The sequence below is a fragment of the Colias croceus genome, chromosome 8 (genome assembly GCF_905220415.1).
Source record: "Colias croceus chromosome 8, ilColCroc2.1".
Taxonomy (NCBI): Eukaryota; Metazoa; Arthropoda; class Insecta; order Lepidoptera; family Pieridae; genus Colias; species Colias croceus.
The window spans coordinates 2,516,345-2,531,510 of record NC_059544.1 but is presented as its reverse complement, the minus strand read 5'-3'; the positions used below and the strand labels follow the sequence as shown (position 1 = coordinate 2,531,510).

Sequence of the window (15,166 nt, the reverse complement as noted above, 5' to 3'; positions counted from 1 at the left end):
TTGATGGTGGAATTCACGTGGATATTGAGGATATTATTATTAATTATGTTGTTTTGTTAATCGTTGTTTATAATTTATTTAGTGACGTGGCGGTGAATAACACTAGAATAATTACATTACAAAACTCACTTCAATCTATAAAGGATACAGTCAGAATATTTGTAACAATTTACGAGTTTATACCACTTTTTTATACTATATTATGTATATTTTTTAAAGTATTTTTAGCATTAAAATGCTTTAAAATATTTGCTTTAGCTATCAATTTAAAAAATTCCATCTTACTTTCTATAATCATCGTGGGTGCTTAATTATTCCCGCTAAGTCTATGACCGTGTCCCCTACCCAGGTTTCACTTCGTGGCGTAGTGTACTCGGCAACGTGCATTAGTAAATTACACACGTCGCCGTCCGCCACTACTCTTTCAAACTCGGGATTTGTCGTGAGATTTACACTGAATCGTAATTAATTTGTTTAAGTAACGGCTACGTACATGCGAGATCTGTTCGCCGTCGAGTGTGGATGTTGATTACTTGTTCATTAGTAGGTGCAAATACTTCGACGTCGCCGCGTCGGTGATTATGATCTGTGTCCCGTTTTGGTTCTTTATATGTTGTGAATTACGTATGTTTATAAAGAGCAGATGCTACTTTGAGATAGTCTTAATCTTGTGGACGAGATGCATCTTTTCAATTTTGCTTTAACTTTATTAACATGATATTTACTTTTAAGGACGAGTTTAAAAATAGATGTTGGTTTTTGAGGAAAAAGTTGCAGCATAATGTTACAGACAAGCGTCGTATATGCACATATTTTTGCAAGTGCGATGATTAATTAAAACCTTAACCTTTTTACTACGCGAATAATGTTATATTTTACAAAATTCTTTCAATATCGCTCACAAAATATTTTGCACATTTTCCTTTTGACCCTTATCTGGTCATTGATTGGTTTTTACTTCAGAGTTATGATATTTTTTTAGTAAATCTATTATTGTATTGAAATAAATGAATGGATATCTTAGTCTTCTTGGCTATATTAATGATAATAATGATTTTCAGTTATTGTAATTTTACGCGCGTCGTAGTTCACATTCAAATCTCCAATTTTAGTGCGCAGCAAAAAAAAATGTTTGCTAACAAATCTAGTTAAGCTTTAAACCGCTAGCCACTTGAATGTGTCGGAATTATCCGCCCACGGCAGGGAAATTAATGCCTTTTTATGTTTTTATTCCATTACGAATAGCCGCCGGCGGTTCCCGAACCAAAGGTCTGAGAGGACTAGAGTTCGCTTGCTTTGCTTAATCTGGGTGTTATTTTTGATTTAGTTTAGACTGCGGATGTTGTTTTTTCGCGGGTTTAACATATTTACCTAACTAGTGTTTGTTTTGGTGAGCTATATTGTTGAGGAATGGTAATACGTTTGATTGAGGGCGACTATTTGTATAATAATAAATTACTACGTAAATAAAGAATAAGTCAATTGTGATAGTTTTTACTACGTCCACAAGACGTATTATTAGAATGTTATTCTCATCGTTTAATCAATTTATATCCCTTTTAATTTATCTACTCAGTGTAAATAGTAGTAATTTGTTTATTTAAATAGATGAAAATGTAAATTGTGCTACTAGGGATACTACCTATGTAGTATCTATAGTAGCACAAAATTAAATAGGAAGCATTTCAGCGGGAACAGATAGCAAAAACTCCAATATTAGTAAAAAGTATATTTTTATTTTTTCAATTAATACGACATGTATAGTGTATACGTGTATAACTTTTAATGTACTGCCATTTCATATCTGTTTTGCTTTGCCCAAACTTTTCGGATATTCACATTGCCCATTAACCAATTTTTTTCACACAAATAAAAATGTAAAAAAAATAAAATGTTGAATCCAAGCGAGTTTGTTGCGGAAGTTTTTTCATTTCAGTTTGGTTTTTAATCAGGCAACTTTGGAAACTGTCCAGTGGCATTGCCATACGTAAGATCGTTGCGCCGCCCATGTTTTATTTTGAACTCATTCAGTGAGGAAATGATTACTTTCCGCGAAACGGTTGAAAAAAAAAATTAACGCAGAATGTGGTAGCTTAAATGAGTCTGTAGATTTAATTAGAATATGTGATCACGTTTGAGGAATAAAATTGATAATTATAAAAAGACGCTAAGGACTTTTGACGTATAGTTTAATCCAAATACAAAGGCATGGTTACCTATGAAATTGTGGTGCATAGTTTCTCATGAAATCTTCTCTATCTAATAAAATTCTTAAATAACTCATCAATTTCATTATAAAAAATATTATGTATAATATTTGAATGCCAAAGAAAGCCTTTATAAATAAATAATATATTTTTGGCTCTACATCTTTTATTTCTTTCTCTTTGAAGATCTTATTTTTTCCTTCCTTCGTATATTACTCCTGCCTGTAGTATCATTTTTTAGCTAAATTTCATTAAATTCCGATCAAGAACTTTTGCACAAAACAATAACATACCTACATCCAATCATCCTTTCTCACGAACTTTCGCACATATAAATAACAGTAACATACTCTAAAGAATTGTCGACTATGGAAGTTTTAGTTAGAAAAACTAAATCAATCTCATGTGAGTGCTGTTGCAAGATGGAACGCATTATGCTTCCCTATTTAGCAAAAAGCTAGGAAAAGTCTTAGTGTTTAAATATACAAGATGGAGACCCATTTATTTAATTGAAAATGTATTTATGCAGTACGAACACTCACACTGTTGAACATTGTAATAATGAAAAGTTGTTAAAAGACAATAATCGTTTATTATTTTGTTATGTTGATCTCATGATAATTCTCACATCAGATTTTTATGCATTTTCAGCACTCTAATATAGAATAATATAATTATGATGATAATGATGATTATAATATTACAGATAAATCCTAATCTTTACCTTGCGTCCAACTTTTCTTTACCTTTATTTTAAAGTCTATCCAAATAAAAATGTATGCAATTTGAAATTAAATCAATTATTTTGATTATTTGCATTTTGCTACATTAAAATTCAATACATTAATTTTATATCCGTTTATAACTAGTTACTAACATACCACTAACTCATAGATTAATGATTTATTTTAATCAAATAGCATGTGATATATTACATTAATTTGCATTCATTAAATATGTGTTTCAATTTTAAAGTATTAGGTACATGCTGTTCATGAATAAAACATTTTTCATATTACATAGAAAATGTGATTATTTTAGGTATGTTATATAAAGTGCCACTGAAACTGCCTCTGTTTATTAATACCCGTATTATTTTCGCAAACAAAGGATATTTTTATAACAATATTTAGTTGGTATGCTTTTGTTCATTTGCACGTTGTGTATTTTAGTATGTACACAGTTGTTATGATGTATATAGGTCACGTTTAATTTAACTTAGAAAAATTACATTCAAATTGCTATTTATACCTATTAATTATAATGCAAGATCATGAGCTTAGAGAGAATTTCGATTATTACTAAAAGTTTCCTATTGATTTTAGCGGTATGAATAGCGAATTAATTTACTTTAATTTTAATACAATAATGAACTCGATCCCTAGCGGCGTTATTATACCTTTTGTATGGAAACTTTGGTATAATTAAACTTTAGATAAACGCTATAGCTATTAGGTGAACCTATAAATTGATTAAAAAGGAAGCAAGCAAGTTATCCGAAGCGCGGGCTTCAATAACTTTATATAATGGGGATGAGTAATATCTGTACTTTGAGGAAATGGATGTTCCGTGTTGTTGTGGTGCTTGCGATGTTAATACTAAGGTTATTAATAACAAACTTGGACCGGCCGATTGCGAATCGCTGTAAATTTACCGAGCGCTTCGTTCGTGTTCTAGGACGTTCGATCCGCAAATGGTATTAGAAAATCGTATAGTATTTGAAGTACGCTTCTATATAATGTGCCATCTTCACAATGGGCAGCGTTGGCCCAACAAATGATCGTCAATGTTTGCCGCCATTATTGGTATTATGAATGAACACCTACAATGACTACACCATCGTGCTTGCCTCTACTCGCCCAACTCTGCCCATTGTGATATTTACACTTATAACATAGTTAAATTATTACTTACTAGCTTCCCCCCCGCGGCTTCGCCCACGTTTTCAAAGAAAAACCCGTATAGTTCCCGTTCCCGTGGGATTTCCGGGATAAAACCTATCTTATGTGTTAATCCAAGTTACCCTCTATATGTGTGCTAAATTTCATTCAAATCCATTCAGTAGTTTTTACGTGAAAGAGTAACAAACATCCATACATCCATACTTACAAACTTTCGCCTTTATAATAGTAGTAGGATAGCATAGTTTTTAATATTATATAGAAGTGTACATCTATATATATAAAAATCAATGCCACTTTTCGTTGTAATTCCATAACTCAAGAACGGGCTCACCTATCCAAACCAAATGCTTAGGATTTGGTCGGCATATTTAGTAGATGGTTTATGTGAAGTTTGCACAAAATCGGTCGAGCGGTTCCTCATTTGTCACATTTTTTGTAATAAATGAATTCAATAGAAACTTTTTTCACAGAAACTTTTTTGAAGTTTTGTTGACAGGAGTGATTCAAGAGGAAAGTTTTAGTATATAATTTATTATATTTTTGACAAAGCGGGCGAAGCCGCGGGCGGAAAGCTAGTATTATAGTAAATATCTCATAGTCCACGTTTCGTTATGAATTGAAATTAAATTATGGATACCAACGTGTTCGCTTCCTGGATTTCTAAATATTGGAGTAGTGGGATGGATTGAATTCGGTCAACATTTTGTTGAAAGGTGCTATTGACGACGGGGTTAATCAATTTATTTTAAGTAGATAACCCAGACAAAAACCATTTTCTGTAAGCGTTAACGCCAACGGAAAAATCTAATTGTATGGAGTTGACATTTGCTAACCAGAAGTCACGTGATTGCTGCTTAAATGGTAGACAAAGTCAATATTCCTCTTGCGGAAAGGAACGTCGAAGTGAGCGTGACACGCTAACGACAAAAATGTTCATCAAAATGGTAGACATGAGCCACTTTTGACAAACGCCAATGATATTTTGACGTTTCCGCAACACGATAAATTAGCGGGAGATCGGACCCAGACGCTAACGCTATTTTTAAACGAGTTAAAAGTAAACAGGATATTTTTGTGTGTTTTTAATTCAAATTAAATAGTGAAAATGCATAGTTTAAGATTATTATGGGCTGCTAATATTGAAGCATCATTGCAAAGACGTCAAATAAGAATAAATCGACGTAAAATGGTGCAAATTATGGAGATGGAGGAATTGGAGTTTATTCATCGTTTTAGGTTAGATAAACAAAGTTTGGCGTCTTTGTGATGATCTTCGGTGTTTAACCTCATTGAAAGGTACACGGGAAATTAGTTAATAAATCAAGGTAAGTTTTATTAAGTTAGAAGTAGGTACTTCTAACCTTATTTAAAATATATTATCTTCTAATATATAAAAATCAATGCCACTTTTCGTTGTAATTCCATAACTCGAGAACGGCTGAACCGATTTCGATAATTCTTTTTTTATTATATTCCTTGAAGTACGAGGATGGTTCTTATGTAGAGAAAACGTTAATATGTACCACGGGCGAAGCCGGGGCGGACCGCTAGTATATTATAATATAAAGTTACTTAGTGTAATTTCTCTATGAAATCATGTTTCAGGTTTTGTGTACTCTTAGTTTTTTGGCTACGGGTTCATATCAACGCATTGTTGTACTAACGCAGCATTTGATACAAAGAACAACTAGTAGGTGTATTCGTCAAGTTGTTGAAGCATTGAGCCATCCGGCCATTATAAATAAATGGATTCTGTTTCCGAGGTCGCAACAACAACGAGCCCAAATAAGACTTGAGTAAGTTATGATAGGACAAAAGTATTTAAGTTTAAAGATATACTATAATACTTTTAATTAGTAGCATATTCCTGATGTACTTTACACAAAACAATATACTTTCTTTAAGGCTGATAGGTACACTTAGAAAATGCCTCATGTAGCCTCGTATGCAAATTAGGTTCAAAATACTAGTAAAAAAATCTGTCCTCTTATAAACTAAAATATAAGGTATTATATTTTCCAAAACTACAGGTTTCAGAGGCGGTTTAGACTCCCGGGTATAGTTGGATGCATAGACTGTACCCATGTGGCAATAGTCAAGCCATCAGATGATGAACACCTATTTTTTAATCGGAAAGGGTATCATTCATTGAATGTACAAATGGTAAGTTTACATTTGTCTGTGACTCAACTATGTAAATAGCTTTATATAGTTCTCACAGAAACATTCATAAGATTATTACATAGGTATATAATATAATAATTGTTAAATAATATTTTTCCTGTCAACAGGTATGCGACAGTAATTTAAAAATTACTAATGTAAATCCAAAGTTTGGCGGAGCTACCCATGACTCTTTCATATGGGCATCTAGCAGAATGGAAACATTTATGAGAGAATTGCACCAAAATGGAGAACAAGTGTGGTTATTAGGTAGGTTAATAAATAATTTTATGGTATATTTTTAGATAACACTTGTTGAAAACATTTTATTCGCAAATAATCATTACATAGTACAAATATTTATTTATGTGTTTTTAGGTGATTCTGGATATCCTCAGCGGCCATGGCTGATGACTCCTATATTAAATACAATTCCTGGCTCTGTTGAAGATACATAATATACTCAGCGACATGTACAAGCAAGGAACTGTATAGAACGCTGTTTTGGATTGCTCAAGTCACGTTGGAGGTGTTTATTAAGACACAGGACCTTGCATTATCATCCTGTGGTTGCTGGGAAAATTGTACTTGCCTGTTGTGTGTTACACAATATGGCTTTAGAGGCCAATAATTTACCTCCTCCATCTATTATGGAAGTAGAAGAAGATGATGCTCAACCTGAGAATGCATCTAATAGTGTTGGTGCTGCTAGTAGTCAAAGTGAGCTACTCCAAGGCAGGGCAGTACTGAATAATCTTTTATCCAGACTTTAATTCATGAGTATAATTTTAAGTAGTTGTAATAGTTAAAGTATTACTTAGTTGTTAGTGTGTAATGGTCTAGGTGTAAGTGATTTGTGAAAGTAATAATATAACAAAACCTCATTTCCAAGTTGAAGGTATAACAAGGTTCTTATTTTCTGTCAAATATGTTTCATTAATATTAATATACACTATGCATATTTTATTGTTCAATTAATTTTATATTAGTAAGTAGTAGTTATAATTTTGTTTATGTAGTTTTAATTTAATCTTATTATCTTCTATCTTTAATATCTTTAATATTTTTAATATCTTTAATAATATCTTCTAATTCTTTTATCTTTTATTTTAATCTTATTCTTTTGTAACATATTTTATACATTAATATAAGGAATGCAACAAGTGAATATGAATAAATACAATATTTAATTACATTAGGCTTAGAATACATAGTATAAGGGCTGATTTTTCAATAGCCAGATATCTATACAAAAGCTGTCAAACCGCAACATTTATTCCCCAGGTAAAAATTATCTGACCATTGAGAATGAAGGGCAGAACATAATTATGTTACTTAAATTCTAATTTGGTGTAGTACTTGTACTAGTTAAAGTATTTCTTACTTGTGTATCATTATTTATTATTATTATTAGTGTATAACAGTATATATTGTGTTAGTAATTTGTGAAAGCAATGTAAAAAATTTAATTTCCATTGAAGATAAAAATTAAAAATATTCTTTAACCCTCCGTGAACCACGTGGATAAAAGTTACGTCCTGCACTACGTGGGGTTTCCTGGACCCAATAATATTTCCACGTTTTTTTAAGCTAGTATTTATTGTAAATTTGTAATGTGTATATTATTATTATCCCTTGACTATAAGAGGTTATAAATAAAATAAATTTATCAAATATTATATACATTTATTATATCATTAGGCTATGTTACAGAAATAGTACTTTTTACCAACTAAAATAAGACAGTGTTCTATGAGTTAGACTTTAAGAAAAAAAAATTAACTATAAGAACTTCTTAATTCTATGCTTTGGAGGCATAACAAAGTAGTAAACAAAAATAAAACAAAAATTACTAAAACTAATTCAAACTCAAACTCAAACTCAAACATTTATTTATTCAATTAGACTACTACTTTTAGTAGCCCTTTGAATCGTCATTTCATAAGTATTTTTAACATTTACCACCGATTCGGAAAGTAGTATCTATGGAGAAGAACCGGCAAGAAACTCCATAGTTGCTCTTTTAGTCTATTTATTGAAATAAACTAATTAGTCTTCTTGAGATCCAAGTTGGTTCAAATCACCACAATTCCATAAGTTCGGATAATATTGCATTTTCATTGATGTGATGAGTCATAATGAGCCCTAGAAACAATTTCAGATAATTTGAAATAATAAAAAAACAAATTAAAAAAATATTTATATAAAAATAGTCGTATTTTATCACACTATACTGCTCACCTTTTAGTAGACGTCCCGAACTACGTGGGGTTTCTGACACCCAACTGCACTTTGACGGCGTCCGTTCACCACGTCTGTGACGCTACTACTAAACCGCTGTCGCTAAGAGGTCTGGCAACGTCGGAACTCCAGCTAGACGAGGTTTCAAGACTTTCGCACAATGTTTGGAAAAGATACAAAGATTTTTGTATGGCTGGGGTGTATTAAACCCCACATGGTGCACGGAAGGTTAAAATAATATGTTTTATTAATAGTACACTATGCACTTATAAAATTAATATAGTATAAAAGGAGTCTTAAAAAATAATAACAAAATATAATTACATAGCTTAAAAATTAAAATACAAAATGTCCTAAATTAAAATTAGATTAAGAGTAGAATATATAAAAATAACTGCATTAAAAACAACCGACTTCAAAAACGGAAAAGTAAAAAATAAAAAAGGTTTGATATTATTAGTTACTACATATTATTTAGATGTGCTATTTACTAAAAAAAAAGGGTTGGATGTTGGTGCACGGGCTTAATTAAGTGTTTAGTGCTCGGCACCGACTTCAAACCCATTTAATAAATAGCACATCTAAATAATATGTAGTAATTAATAATATCAAATCTTTTTTATTTCTTACTTTTCCGTTTTTGAAGTCGGTTGTTTTTAACGCAGTTATTTTTATACATTCTACTCTTAATCTAATTTTAATTTAGGACATTTTGTATTTTAAGCTATGTAATTATATTTTGTTATTTTTTAAGAACGAATCAAACTAGCCCAAACTCGATAAAGTTGAGTCAATATATTACTGAGTTCCTATGGCCACCTTCCGATTCCATCATCAAATCAGCTCTATGTCATGATAATATTTCATCGCTATCCAATTTACAATTTACATACGTATACAAAATTTCAGCTCAATCAGTTACACAGAACAAATATACTGTAGGGAGATCAGTTACCGGGAAGTGAATCAAAGTTACTTGCTACATTCCAATTAATTCATCGAGTAATGACAAAAATGCTCATAAAATAAAAACTACTGGGCCTAGGCGTATAAAATTTTTATGGGACCAATTCACACCATCCCGCATCGAACAAAAAAAGAATCACGTAAATTTCTGATTTAAAATCTGATTTATAAGCGCGCGTTTGCGTTTGACAGTTACAGATACTGACTCTTTGACAATTGACTGTTGACAGTTGACACTTGCTACACACTATTCCATAGACTAATTATAGAGTGTTTCGGGTAACGCTGCGGAATGGGCGTTCAGCGTTCCATGTGTAACTTGTCTACCAATTTCAACACGCTAATGTCAAGTCCTTAGCGTGAGCGGAAAACGCTTGCATTGAAAACGCTTGGTTTTTGTCTAGGCCCCCAGCTTTGGTATTTTAGTGATTATTTAGCTAAATAATATTTAGTTTGATATTTGCACTACAAAATAGTCTTGTACGTAATTCTATTTAAACATTGTCAAACAAATAATTCATTACTTCATTGGTTTAAGCGAAAACAGCGGAGTTTCATATTGTGACAATATTGCCGAATGAAAAATTTTAAAACGTTTCCCATCAATTCTCCACTGTCACAATGTAATAATAACTTTGCAATAACATAAATGGCTAGTCGCGAAACTGCGTTGGCGGGTATGCACCTGGGACGTCATTAGGGACCTTGCGATGGTATCGCGGTGTTTGGAGTACATTGCTCCTTCCTGATTATTATCGATAAAAAATCTGAAGTGTAAAAAGAGCAACGTTTTTTAGACAGTAATAAAAGCTTAATCATTTTTTGGACGTGTCTAGATTATCTTTCGTGGTGTATATTATTGAACATGTTCCTGTATCAAAATAATAATATAAGAAATTCGCCCAACTTCTTGGTCAGTATTTCAGGGATTATTACGTTTTCATCGTTTATTAGAATTTTATTAGATTCTAAGATTAGAAGAAACGTTGATTTAAATATCTCTATGTGATATCAGGATAATAAAGCAATAAAAATTATGAATAAAATATACTTTTCATATTATAAATGTTTCGCACGCAATGTACAGCAAACAAATAGCTTATCTAGTACAGTCGCAATATTGAAATATGATAAGACCGCAGATGTGACTCGCCATACTAATTCAAGCAGTTAATCGATGGATACAATGAGTACAGTGTATATCTCGTCAAACACAATCCCTATTGTTTATCATTCATAATAAAAGCGGGGAAATTGTGGCTGCCATATTGTTTTTATTTTTTTATGCCAGCGCTCGAGGTTTGATGTAATTTGATGCTTTGATTTGTGAATAGACTAGTTTTGTGTTTATATGGAATGTTGGTACTAATTGATATGTTAGGTAACAACATTTTATCATCACTTAGACATATCACTTAGACGTACTCAAAGATAGCGATAATTTTCAATTATGTTATAAAATTAGTTTTAATATTGATTATTTTATTTTATTTTTTTATTTTTTATTTTACATACATAGATTCCTTACAGCTATTTGTATTACAATATTTTTATTTAACTTTAACAAAACAATACGCCGATAAAAATGAATACCAATAATAAGACAATAAATGTAGTTTTACATTAATTATAACAATGATAAAGTGGAAAAAATTAATATATACATATATATTTTTTTTTTGGACATGATATACAAGAAAGGGGAAAAGGGGAAAACGTACCCATTGAATGTTTGGTATGGATGTGTGAATGTGTGTATAACTGTGTGTGTAGTGTATAATGGTGTAGTGTGGTGAGAATGTGTAAAGGTAAACTAAGAAATTATTAAATTGGTTATGTCTGTTACTGCTTTTTTAAAACTGTAACGGGAGAGATGAAATTATAATAAAATAAAAAGCTTGCTATCCTACGCGTAAAACTAAGTATTTAATTAATTTAAGTCTTTTTGAAGCCTGGGTCAACTGCAAACAATAACCTCATAAGAGCAATAAATAAATCACTCTATATTATATCCTTTTAATAATCTGCTTAAAGCTTCATTATCATTAAGCTTCTATGATAACCTATTCTCATCAATATTTATGTTCAACATTAAACCATAATGAAAATTTTATGATTTCAGGGAAAAACATTCTAACAAATCGAGTCTGTGACTCTTGGCTGAAGCGTCTTCACGGAGAATTTCCATAAATCAATTTCAATACAAACACCTCTTAGTGAACTCTGCCCGCGGTTGCGATGGTGTTGCGCCTCAGTTATAGCGAGAATACGCATGTTAATAATATGTTAATAAATAATACAATTAGATTATATTATGAATACATACTAGCCGTTTACCCCGGCTTCTTATGATTTCTCTATGTAACTCCCGAATAGTGAAGCTATCTATCTGTTCTTGAAATAATTTTCGTGATCGGATAAGTACTTACAAAGGTCTCAAACAAACACACAACATTAGAAACTACTGCTTAAAAATAATAAATCAGTATTTATAGTAAACTAGATTTCCGCCCGCGGCTTCGCCCGCACAGTCAAAGAAAAACCTGCCTAGTTCCCGTTCCCGTGGGATTTCCGAGATTGCGTCGTTTTCCCGGGATAAAAAGTAGTTGTCCTTTTTCGGGTATCAAAATATCTCCATAACAAATTTCATGAAAATTGGTTCAGTAGTTTAGGCGCGATTGAGTAACAGACAGACAGACAGAGTTACTTACATTTATAATATTAGTATGGATAGTAACCAGATAATATTATAATAGATAGCACTGTATATACACAATATTCATGAATCAGGTAATAGAGAACGATTAATAAGAGAGAAATTATGTACAATCTAGCTGCCGTTAAAAACTGTGTTGTAAAATCTTTATTGTAAGTTCGAATATAATATTATGGAAATCAATTGCATAAAATACCATCAGTGCCGCCCGCTTTCCAGTGGACACAATCGCTAGCATCAAAAGCAAACATTTTTTAGTAAGTAAAATAGGCATACGCTACAGCATTGTCAATTATAATGTAAATATTTTCAGTGGCTTTACGTTTACTTTATATTACTCATAAAATATACGCTTTTAATATTATAATACCATAATATTTTATTTGATAGAATATAATAGTCATATCTTTTTCTAATATTCTAATTATGTACGTTAAGAAATTTATTTTAAATCAAAAAGAAAATATACGGTCAAATAAATTGAAACCGCTTGTCGCTACAAAACGGGCGGCAATCATTCCGTGACTCGGATGAAAAGCGGGCCGCGGTCGGTCTGCGACAGTTGGAACGCAGTTATAGTGATCAAATTGACTCGGCTCCGAGGTACCACAGTCCACAGTACTGTGTGAATGTAGACTTTAAATATAATAATTCATAAACCCGGTTATCAATTACTAGCTTTACACCCGCGGCTCCGCCCGCTTAGTAAAAGGAGATTACGCAAATATGTATACGCATATGTAATCAAATTCAAATGAAGACTAAATAATGGGGTTGAGATCAGCTGTTACTGTAATAGCAACAGATTAATTTTAAATATCTCATGGGTAATTTCTTCCCATAAATACCGGAAAGTATCTTACGTTTCATAGTTATAGGCAAGTGTATATTAACCTTTAACTGACGTGGTATACGTCTCACAGACGTCATTATTTTTATTATGACAATATTTTTGAAATAACGCGACGTGCAGCGTTACCCCTCCCGCTACCTTCCTATCCTGTCATCTTGTTGAGGCCAGTCACGGCCACCAGCGCCTCGAGTGCACAGGTGTTCACACAGGAGCGATCGCCGTCTCTCAGACGTAAGTACGGTGTTTATGTACAAAAAATAAGCATGTCTCTTGGTCGTCACCTCTGTGTTTACGTAGGTAGCCTCTGTGTTTACATAGGGTCTCGTTGACGTCACATCGGTTTTAATTTTATTCAATTTCGCAGAATGCCTACAAAAAAGAAATCTGCCCCAAAGAGTATGCCACAAACACCTATGCTGGCTAGGAGTATGCCAAGGAAACGGGAAAGAACACCAGTTGAAAGATCAACTTCTCCACCGGCACTGCATTGGACCAACCGACATTCCTGAACCTCCTCCGTCTCTAAAAGCCAAGCTAATCCGGAACCTGGAACTCGGAAGACGTGTGCAATATGTTCAAGTCGCCTAAAAAGAAGAACAAACTACTATTGCTATAAATGCAGAAAGCCAATGTGTCCATGCTGTCTTCAAATATGCAATGACTGTATACTACGACGTTGAAAATGTACCGAATATATGCCTTGTCATTTTTTTTGTTATTGAAAAAAGACTAATTATTTTTGTTATTTTTTAATTATAATACAAAGAAGTTACGATTATTTAAGTTCATTTGTGGATTGATGAGTAGATTTATAAAAAAAAGAGTTCCTAAATTTAGCTAAGCAATTATAGTGTATTCATGAATAAATGTTGATTATTATTAAATTAAGGACAGTAGTTTTATTTTATCTGTAATAAATTGTTCTAAAACATGTATGAATCAATTTGTAACACCGTTACAGTATAGTATTGTTTAATTTATATTATTTTATTTCAATTTAATTTTTAACGTCTATGAGACGTTAAAGTTACATTTAGACCAGGTCGTCAGCCAAAGGTTAACGTCCATTCAGTAAAACATAGCTCTATATTAATAGAGACTTTTATTTACTGCCTGTATTTCACATTCACACAGCACAATAGAGATAACCACATACGCAACATTGTTTCTTAGCCGACCATTTACTCGCCCTTGAATAATATCGCACGAGCCACGGGGTTTACATACACACACTTAAGTCCTCTAATCCTTCGGAAGATTTCACGAAAAGGCCGGCTGAAATGGCACATGAGCATTCGCATTCAATCCCACTCAGACACACATTGCCCAACGATCGATTTTATGCCCTACGATCATAGCAATCATGTTGAAATTCGCGTGCATGTTCTGTGCGTTTTTTTTTTACCATTCGACGTTTCGTACTGGCCAATCTTCCGGTGAGGTTATAAATATTTACCTGTAACGCGGTTTTGCCGGGTGAATACAGAGATTTACCCGTTTTGTTTACTCGCCGCTCGCTACGCTGATCCGGTACGAGAGATTTTTGGTTAGTTTCCCGTTTCGATAATGCATGATCAAATATGCAATAGGGACCGCGGAGCTAATGGCTTTGTTATTAGATAATAGATATTGCGGCAAAGATAAAAAACTGGTTACCTTTTATTTACTTTCTCGTTTATTAAACTGGCATTATTGAGATTTTGAGGACACTAGCTTTCGATATTGTTCAAGTTTATTTTCTGGTTCGGATTTAGTTTTTCCAAGACATTTTCTGAATCATTTACTGCATCTTTCGCATCTGATAAACGTATTTCAAATGTATACATTTGTACTTACGTAATACATGCTTAATTGAATAAGTCAAACATCTTAAGAACCCAAACTCGTAACCAAACAAAAAAGTTATACACAGTTAAATTTGAAATCTCTAGAGAGTAATGGTGAAGATGCATTGTTTCGCCGTCTAAAGAATTAAAGTAAACAAAGAATAGAGTGAAAAATGCGACGCAAAAGAGAAAATAAGTAAAGATGCCGCTGATTGATTGGTCTCGCAACAGGTATGGGGGGAGAGGGGAGGGGAAAGCGGGAGGGGGGGTTGGATCAAAGCCTTTCCACT

General features: G+C 32.6%; 1 protein-coding gene and 1 long non-coding RNA gene across 2 annotated transcripts in view; both read left to right on the top strand.

The window, feature by feature from the left end:
• The window catches only part of LOC123693848 (CUGBP Elav-like family member 1), a 306,030-nt gene that overhangs the window by 55,390 nt on the left and 235,474 nt on the right, over positions 1–15,166 (top strand). The gene's annotated exons all lie outside the window — the stretch shown is intronic.
• LOC123693849 lies at positions 13,107–13,938 on the top strand. Its single transcript, XR_006751725.1, has 2 exons — positions 13,107–13,281; positions 13,415–13,938. It is a non-coding gene; the product is annotated as an uncharacterized LOC123693849 (long non-coding RNA).